Source organism: Eublepharis macularius, chromosome 6 (assembly GCF_028583425.1).
Source record: "Eublepharis macularius isolate TG4126 chromosome 6, MPM_Emac_v1.0, whole genome shotgun sequence".
Taxonomy (NCBI): Eukaryota; Metazoa; Chordata; class Lepidosauria; order Squamata; family Eublepharidae; genus Eublepharis; species Eublepharis macularius.
The window spans coordinates 32,724,293-32,734,371 of NC_072795.1; positions in this window are offsets into that span (position 1 = coordinate 32,724,293).

A 10,079-nucleotide genomic window follows, 5' to 3' on the forward strand; every position below is an offset into this window, starting at 1 on the left:
CATTTGGTAGAACAACCTCGGAGGTGTGATTGTTAGACATTTCTATTGTAATCAATGGTTCAGGATAAATTTTAGCTTGCACAGATCTTTTATAAATGAATAAATGCAATTTCTTGCACACAGAAGCCAGGGGGCTTATTTATTTCTGGGTGCATATGTTTTGATAAGACTTGTGGATACATAAACCAGTAGTCTCCAAGCATCCCATAATTCTGCATTAAACAGCCTCTGTGCCTTGTTTAGGCTAAATTGTCCACAGATTCTTCCAGTCTCTTACCATAATATTTCTGAATAAGAATGTCTTTAATTGGTAATTTTAGATTTTGAAATTCAATCTCATGGTTATTATCCCAGCCCATTTCCACTGGTATAGCAGTGATACACAGTGGCTCAAGAGCCACATGTAGTTCTTTGATATGCCACCTGTAGCTCTTCTTAGCAGTGTTGCACTGTTAAAGGATTTTTAAAGACCTCTTTCCAAAAACCTTGTGAGCATCTGTCAAAGCTAAAAGCACATAAATCTTAAGGTATCCTTGCTCTCATGTCACAATTCTTCCTCCCGAGATATCCTGCAGATCAGCTAGGTCTCGGGTAGGTGAGAAGGGTCACTGAGCACGTATAAACATCCTCTTGTTTGGGTTATTATGATTAAGATTTAACTTTAGGTGAGCTTCTTCCCAGAAGTATAACAAAAATATGACTCCAGCTTTTCAGATGCTTGTGTAATTCGTCATTTTGCATCATTCTGAAGGGGTGTTTTATTAAGCTTTTTTTTAAAAAAAACAACTTTATTTTCAGATTTAACACTTTTATAACAATATAATAATGATCAAACAATAGCCTTTCCCCTGATAAACAATAACTGTAACCAGGTAAGTATAACATTGTAAAGATTAAGGTTAATTAAGCAGGTGATCTTAACATAGCAAGAGCTATGTTACAGAGATTTTCAGAGAATTGCAAGAATATTGTAAACGAGTACATCAGGTAACTGTGCATGGTCCTGGCCAGTCATATAATTCAGGAACAGGTGCCACAGACTTAAAAAGTTAGATTGAAAGAATGGAGTTGATCCGAAATCTTTTCCATAATAAAAAATCCTAGATTCTTTTATACCAAACTGTAAGTGGAGGAAGATTGGCCTCATTCCATGATGAAGTGATAAGAGATTTTGCTGCTGAGAGAAGAAAGAAAATGAGATATTTTCTGATGCTCGGTATAACGTCATCCTCCCACAGGTTCAATAGGATTGTTTCAGGTTGCAAAGCAACCATGTACTCTGTGATCCTAGAAATAGGCAAATTAACCTTTTCCTAACAGGATTGAATTTTAGGCTATGTCCACCAGCAACAGTAGTAAGTGCCTAGAGATCCACATTGCCTCCAGCAATAAGAGCTGCATGTACACTTAATATGATGGAGCTGAAGGGGTGTCATATACCATCTGGTCATAATTTTGAATGAGAGGATCTTAATATTGATGGACTTAGAATTCAAGGTTTTTGAATGCCAGACCTCTTCCCATTGGGCTTTGGTTTTATTAACCTTTTTGATCTTTTATTCTTATTCTTTTTGATCTTTGATTATTTTATTCTGTAAACAGTTAGTGTTAAGGTATATAAGATTCTCTCATGTAACTGGTCTTTACACACATCAGCCAGAGAATGGCAGTGTGTGTCTGGGTTCTATTTGCAAACAATAAAACCCATTTCACTTTATAGATCACTGTTTTGGTATCTTAAGTCTGTGTGAGGTTATGGGCTGGAGGGGGGGTTAAATTGGCATGCTCTAAACTAAGTTCCATTTCATGTGCCCACCCCATGTTTGAAGGAAAGTGGGCAAGGCCATTGCCGCGTGTGTCTTGTGGCTGGCAGGTGGTTTCTGCTGGAGGGACTGGAGTATGGGTAAACTTTTGAGCCTCGTACCTAGAATGGAAGTAAAGTGCTTGTACTCCTCGGCCTCTGCTGTCATCCAGCACCCAAGCAGCTGCCACAAGGACAACAGGCTGACTGCAGAGAACAGAGAGTAAAACCACTAGTGTGGCAGTCGGCCAGGGAAAAAGCAGGCTGGCCAGCCATTGGGATTGGTGTGTGTGTTTCCTCTCTGGCTTGGAGCCTCCCTTCAGAATGCTCATGGCCTGGCCTGAGCAGGTTTCTGAAGTCGGAAGCCTGGGCACCCTTTACTTCCACCTTTGCTTCCTTGTCTTGTTACCTGAATTGGTCTCCTTGCAATAAGAGAATTGTGGGGGGAATGAGCAGCAAGGAAGGCGGCTACGTGAGAGGCAGCAACCATGGGATTTTGTGCACCAATGTCTACGAGGATCCCTTCCTCTAGAGAACGCTTTCAATAAGCAGGCAGATACTCAATCAAAAAGGGGTTTTTATTTAAAATATTACAGATCAATTGTACACGAAACACACAGCACACACACAGAGCTAACTAGAAAAAACAGGGAGGAAAGTTGGAGAGAGTTGCAGAGCTGATTTTATAGTTACCAGGACCAGAAGGTTGCGGGTGTCTGAGGGAGAGCAGCTTCAGTGACCAGTACTTCGTGGCAAGAGGGAGAAGGGCTCAGGCATGCCATCTGAGGGCGTGTGGAAGGTCCAGAACACACACACACACACACACACACACTGAGCACATGGCAGGACAGTCATATATACTGTGAAACATGCCCTGAGGCAGGACTGAGAGTCTCTGTCCTAAAATAATGCATTAATGGTTCTTCCCAGGGTGGGACAAAGGACTGGGAAACTGTCTCCAGGGTGAGACAATGAACTAAGAAGGTTTGATTAGGTCTTCCTCGGAGGTGTAGAAATATTATTTGATGACCCACGATGGCTGGATGGGTGAAGCTATAATAGGAGAGTGGGTAAAGGGTAGAATTGGCAGGGTGTGTGGATGGCTTCATTCAACTGCTCCTGGAGACCTCCATTGTTCTGTGGTTATGAACAAACTCCAGGGTGAGGGGCTAAGTTAGCCTTACTTCACTTCTCACGTTCCAGTACTTTTCCATCTCCTGCCTAGCCAGGCAGCTTGTCTGTGTTCTAAACACATGAGCAGAGGGGCTTATGATATTGCCATATTCATAAGCCTTAATATCATGAGGGCAAGTATGACCACTTACAGTCTTGCCCCAGCATGAGGCAGAGCAGGCTCTTACCGCGGCCAGTCAGATCTGGGTAAAGGGGCTCTGCGAAGGAAAGTCACCTGCTTTGCCTACTTTCCCTTGCAGAGCCTGCATATGGTGACGATGGGGCCCTTTTGATTGTTGGTAACTGTGAGTGCTGCTCTCCATGATCCATGCAGTGAGGTGCCATGGTTTTACAGGAATGTCATCTAACTTTGGATAGAAGCTTCAGTGTGAAATTAACTACATCCAGGATTTTTGCAGCTTTTCTATCTGAACCCCTTGATCTATTAATTTTCCTACAATTTCCAGCTACTCTGTCTCAAATGCTTGATTTTTTAAAAATGTAATCTGATCGTATGAATATATGAAATTGCTTTAATGCTGGGTCAGTGTAATACCATGTAGTTCAGTACAGCTCTCCAGTATCTCAGGACTCTCTCCCAACACTTGAGATCCTTTTTTGACTGGAGGTGCTAAGGATTTGATCTGGGACCTTCTTAAGGCAAAGCAGCTTCTCTATCAGACAGTCACTGCTGCTCTTTTGTTTTCATAAAGACATACTTCAGCTGAGACTATGGCCGTTTCCACACGTCCTTATAGGGACGGCCCACTAACGGAATGCTGGCAGCTTTTCCCCACAATTCCAGACATCTCCGTTTGCAAAATGCTTGCAGGTTGCTTGGTTTACATTTTTTCAGCACCTTTTCTGGGACTGCACTTTTCCTGGTCTCTTCTTTTGCCATGGGCTGACGGAGTGCTTCTTCTGCGTTCTTGAGCATGTGGATGGTTAAGTGCTCTAAGGAATCATCCGATCACAGCTCAGCTCCTCAGCATGCAATCATGCATGTGCAAAACAAAAATAACATTTGAAAGAGAGGCTGGCAAAGACGATGAAAGTGCCCAACCTCCCCTCCCAAAACACTTTTTCTAAGAACTGCAGAGGCTGTCCTGTGACCTCAAAGCGCAAGGTAAGTGCTTTTGGGGAGTGTGTGTGGAAGCTGAGTTTTCGGAGTGACTCAGCAAAACACACAAAAAGCGAGCAAAATGGCTTATGTGTTATGTCACAAATTACTCTAAAGTCGGAAATTCAATAAATCATGGTTTATTAACGGTTCTCTAGTCTATCTAGTACATTTTAAACCCTGTCCTTCCTCCAAAGCGCTCAGGGTGTACATAGTTTTCCCCTTCTGCATTTTATCCTCACAACAACCCTGTCAGGTAGATTAGCCTGAGAAAGACTGGCTTAAAGTCATCTGATGAGTTTCACATGACTCTTTGAACCTAGTCGAACAATATAATCATTAACACCCCACTGGCACTATCTAATTGCTAGCCTGACCAACTAATTCTGCTAGGCTCCTCCCATTCTCTTACGTCACAAGCCCTTGTTTTCTCCAAAATGCTGAATAAAATATACTAAAGTAAATGTAATTAACTCTGGACTCTTCTTAAAGCTGTATCACCTTATTACTGTCTGGTAAAAAATGGGCTACAATCAGCCTCCAAAACAATGTAGGGTTGATTCTGTATTACTCAGATGCATAACCTTGTTGCATAAATAATGGTTGAGGAGTTAAGGAAACATGCTTACTATACGAAGACTGATTTGAAAAAAAAGATTAGGTCCTGAGAAGTACATAGGAATATGGAGCATTATTGATGGGAGTGCAGATGAAAAAATTCTAATTAACCAAATTAAACGCAATACAACGAATCATGTATACTGTTTGTTCTGGATTATAACAGTGGATGTAGGTGCTTTGATGAGCAAAGGCATTTCAGATTAAAGGCAGGCACGCTATTCATGCAGTTCTGTGTTCTATTCACTAGAGGTTGCTGGTTGTCTTGTTTTCAGAGATGGAAAAAAATCCTCTTACATTGTTTCCCTCCCCTTATTCCAGAAAAAAAGCTTAGAATACATGGTTCCCTTCCTCTACACACACTTCTTTTATCCTCACAACAACCCTCTGAGGTAGTCTAGCCTGAAACAGCCTGGCCCAAGGTCACCTAGTAAGCTTTGGGGCTCAAGAAAAAAACTTTCTGAATGCCCAAGTATAGATAAGGGTGCTAATGGAAGAAGGAGAAAGTAGCAGGCAGGAGGTAATTACAAATGGCAGTCAGATGGCCTGGTGAGCCAAGATAGAGTACTACACTGGAGTAGTCAAGAAGTAAATAGTCAGTGGCTGTGGACCATTACCAAGATCTGATAAACTAGTAAAGTAATAGCGCATTATAAGCCTGTATTTAAATTCTTACACATTTAATAATTAGGTATGGACCTGCCAAGCAACTTCCCGTATGTTACCTCAGTCACTAAAATCAGTACCTGACTTCGCCCTCTATTCTGATTCTTTAAGGACACCTATATTGGTAAAGTTATATTCATGATGGTTTTAACTCAAGACTATTACAGGGTCAGTAGCAAATGTCTAATGTGAGTTTTGATGTAATGTTACCGTAACAGTATTGGCAAGTAGGATTGGCATACATATTCATAAAGTTATATGTATTTTCTGTGTAGATAATGAAAATGACCCTTTTACTGTGTGTGGTCTGTACATGTGCATGTTAAACATGTCTCCTGACTGAACCACTTCCCCAGATGGACTCAAAGTCACACCAAAAAAGTCAGACGTGGGAGAGAGATTTCTCCTCAGCTCGCTCGCTCTCTGTCCCAGCAGAAACTGCTGACTGTCCGCAAGCACCCAGCTGCAAGCAAGTAGGCCCGAAACGTGGACTTTGTCCACCAAGTTCAGGGATTTAGCAGTAAAGTTCCTTGGGAGGAAACCAAAATACAAGCTTGTGGTCAGAGTAGTAGTCAAATGTGTTGCAGCACGGAAATATGAAGGAGCCCCCAGACACCTGTACCCAGTCCCAACTATCACACAGTATCTGAACAGGGCAGTATGTAACTCAAAGAACAGAGCGTTAGGGAGTAGGGGAGAAAGAGATGGAACAGCAAGGACAGCGAAAGTTGAAACTACCCTTTCTGCATGGGAATATCATCTGGGGTGGCTTATAGTGTTCTGGAGTCCCGAGACTCAACTGCATGCAGACTAGGAGTTTTCATATTCCAGAAGGGATTGCTTGGCAAGGGAGCCAAGCAAGAATTTCTGGGCAATTGTTCTGGTAATAATCCAAAAAGATTCAGAAGGGACAGCATGTGGAATAGTACTAGGAATGTCAAGTGAGACAGGATCCAGGATATCGGGCTGAAGCTGAGCTGAGCCTGAATTGGAAAGTGGACGAGCATTTTTTGCTCAAGGAGGCAGAGAATAATAGAAACAAAGGTTTGGTTTTCATAGGCTGGAGAAAAGCAAGAGAAACCCGAATGAAACCAGAGGCCTCTAGGTGGACTTGTGGTGGGGTGGGAGAGCTTGAGTTGGGGAAGAGGTGTGGAGGGGGCATCTCTTGCAACAGCATCCTTTAGTTACAGGCTAAGATCACTGGGGATCCTTTCTGTTAGACAAAATTAAGATCACAGAACAGGGAATTGTACTTTGATTGGACTGAAATGTTTAAAATAATAGCCACGGAGCTATCCATGCCTAGTTAAGTTACTTCTCTCTTGGCTTGTTTTTCTATGCCAAGACTACTCCTTTCCGCAGCCAAAATAGCTGGCCTTTACGTTCCATGATTAACATTCAGTTCTGCCTATTGTCTTGCACAAATCTCCTCTGACTGATTGTTTCAGTAAACAACTCTTAGAGAATGGTGGCCCTGACCTGGATGCCCCAGGCTAGCCAGAGCTCCTCAGATCTCGGACATCACCAAGGGAGTCCAGAGTCATTATGCAGGGGCAGGCAATGGCAAACCACCTCTGAGTGTCTCTTGTCTCGAAAACCCTATGAAGGATTGCCATGAATTGGCTGCAACTTGATGGCACTGGACACACACATAAACAACCCCTGGGATGCAGTATCCAACTGTAAAACAACACAGAGAAAGAACATGCATAGTCCTTACTGCATGTCCTTACTGCATAGTCCATAGTTCTTACTGAAGAGGGTGTACGTACCAGATGTTCTCCATACTACAGTGCTTGTCACTTTAAGACCTTACTCTGGCAGCTCTGCAAAAGAGAGAAAAGCTTTACATTCATTGAACTGTTTTATGGAAAACTGGCCGTGTATGTGTATGCATATGAATTTCTATTTGTGATAGAGCTATTTTTGATACTGAATGAAAGTTATTATTGTTGGAATTATTGGTAGATCTTGTGCTATGTATAGATGGACATGATTGTTATTTAGATAGAAATGTAGGAAGATTGTATGAGATTGTGCATAACTTATTTATTCACATGCTGCACTAGTCACTTTAAATACATTTATACGAATTAATACATTGTGATTCATTGCATTCTCCTCCAGTCCAGGGAGGGTCCTGTTCATTTGCGGTCACACATCAGGGACAGGGATGGCCAACAAAACAGAGGCAGAATGGTCCTGGCAGCATCGTTGCTGAAGTGGGAACTTGGGGACAGGCAGGTCCTTCTTGCAGCAGTCAATCTGGACAGAATAAGAGCCAAGTGTAAGACAATAAGGTTGAAAAGAGCGAAGCAAAAGCTCAAGTATGCTTGGAATTCTGGTAGGGTGGGTAGAGGGAAAGGGCTTTAGGACACTTCACAGTCACACAAATACAAATTACAGGAAGCGCAGCTTTTCTCATCCCTACAAGACAAGCTGCACCATGACAACGTCTCTCTGTTAGAGGAACAGGAACCCTATTCACCTTTCCATTAGAGCCGATTTTTGTTCCGTTTAGCTTCCTTGAGCAGGTCTCTGGAGAAGTGCCATATACATTTTCTAAATAAAGAGCCATAAACATTGATTTCTTGTCTTCCAAGTGAGACTGGGAGAGGAACAGCATTTATACATAAAGGCCAAAGACAAGCACAGAAATGGTTCCTGTGGCTCTTAGAAAGCCATGCAATGCAAGACTGCTGTTTTCTCAGCTGTATAAGCTGTGGTACCAAGCAAGGATTTAATTTAAACACTGCTGGACAGTGCAATCCTTAAATATCGCTTTGAACAAGGAATACCTAGCACTGCCCATGCAGCAAAGGGCTGACAAGATATTCCAGAAAGCAGCAGTCACCAAGGGAACGCAGCTGGGACTTTCCCAGGCTCTGCCCCCGCAGTGCACTTTGTGGTAATTATAATCAATGGATATATAGCTTGAGACATTGTTCTGCAAAGCACATACTCTGGATGCATTCCATTAACCTTAAAGAACAAAATGGGAGCTAGCGTGGTGTAGCAGTCAGAGTATTGTATTCAGGAGCAAGGAGACCCAGGCTAACATGGCCTCACTGCTACGAAACTCTATTTCTTAGCCTAATCCCCCTCAGCAGAGTGTTGCAAGGATTAAAAGGGGGTGGGCATAGGACATGAGCAACACCCAAAGCTCCTTGTGAGAAGAGTAGGATCAAAATAAACCAACTACCTTTGATAAGGGCACAGCAGAAAAATGTTAACTTATTTCTGAATGTAAGATTACTAAAAATAATTGTGACGTTCCCTTCTCTGCTGTATCTAATATTATACATTAATGGCATGACTATAAATTTTGTATTGGTTTCATTTTTGTCTCACCTTTCTAGTGGCTTACATCCTTCCATTTCATCCTCACAGCAGCCCTGTGAACTAGGTTAGGATAAGAGTGTCTGACTGGTCCAAGGTCACCCAGTGAACTTCCATGGCAAAGCAAGGATTTGAACTTGGGGCTGCAATCCTAAGGACTCTTTCCAAGGAGTAAGCCCCATTGACAACATGGGACTTATATCTGTATTGACTTGCTTAGAATTGCTCCTAGACTATTCTAACGACTACACCGCACTGGCTCTCAGGACTACTTAGAATTAAAGCCTATTAATTTTACTGGGATTTACATCTTAGTTGGAATTGCATTAGGTAGTAATCAGTTGTTTCAAGATCCATGGTTAGTTGTGGTTCAGTGTTATATATCATTCCCTGAAAAGGGATTCTTGTATGGGAAAATATCTTTATATATAAACTATATCTGCAGAAGTGGCGAGAGAGAAGATATTGATCTGAATAATTTAATGGGGTATTTTCTTAGGAAATGAATATGAAATCCCATTAAGGGAGGGGAAGCTCCTTAATAACAAAAAAAAACACCCTTCTGCTGTGTAGTACAAAATAAGAGAATAGGACACACCACAAACCTCCAGTTTCTGTGCACAAATGGACACACCATTATTTTGCCTCTTAGCAACCTAGCCTCCTGAGTAAGACTGTCATATTCCCTGGCAGGATTCCTGTACCTTCAAAGCCACACGGTAACAGAAAATACAAGTGGCATTTTACCTGTCATGACTGTTCCATATCAGGAGAAAGCCTCACCTTTTGTATTTTTAAATAAGGGTCTAGAAGTAAAACCCATTGTCAACCATAAAGTTGCTCAGTAAAGCAGATGTATGCATGAATTAGCAATGGCTTTATGCTTGTAGTCTTAACCAACACTTACTTGGAAGTACACTCCAATGAAATTAAAGGAATTTACTACAAAATAATATTGAGTAATATTGACTTTGGGTTGAACTTTCTCCACACTCTAAACAACTGGAAGTTTCATTGGAATCAGTGTCATGTAGTGAGTAGCATGCTAGACTTGGGAGTCCAGATTGGCACAGAGCCACGAAGCTCGCTGGGTGACCTTAGACCAGTCTCCTCTTTGCCTAGTCTACCTTATAGGCCAGCTGTGAGGATAAAATAGATGTGAGAGCCATGTGTGCCACCCTGAGGTCCTTGGAGAGTGTTTGTGTGTTATGTGCTGCTGTCAAGTCTCTCCAGATTTATGGTGACCCTATGAACTTCAAAACATCCTATCTTTAACAGCCTTGCTCAGATCTTGCAAACTGGAGGCTGTAGCTTCCTTGAGTCAAGCCATAGCAGTTAAATGGTTGGGTTGTGAACTCTGCT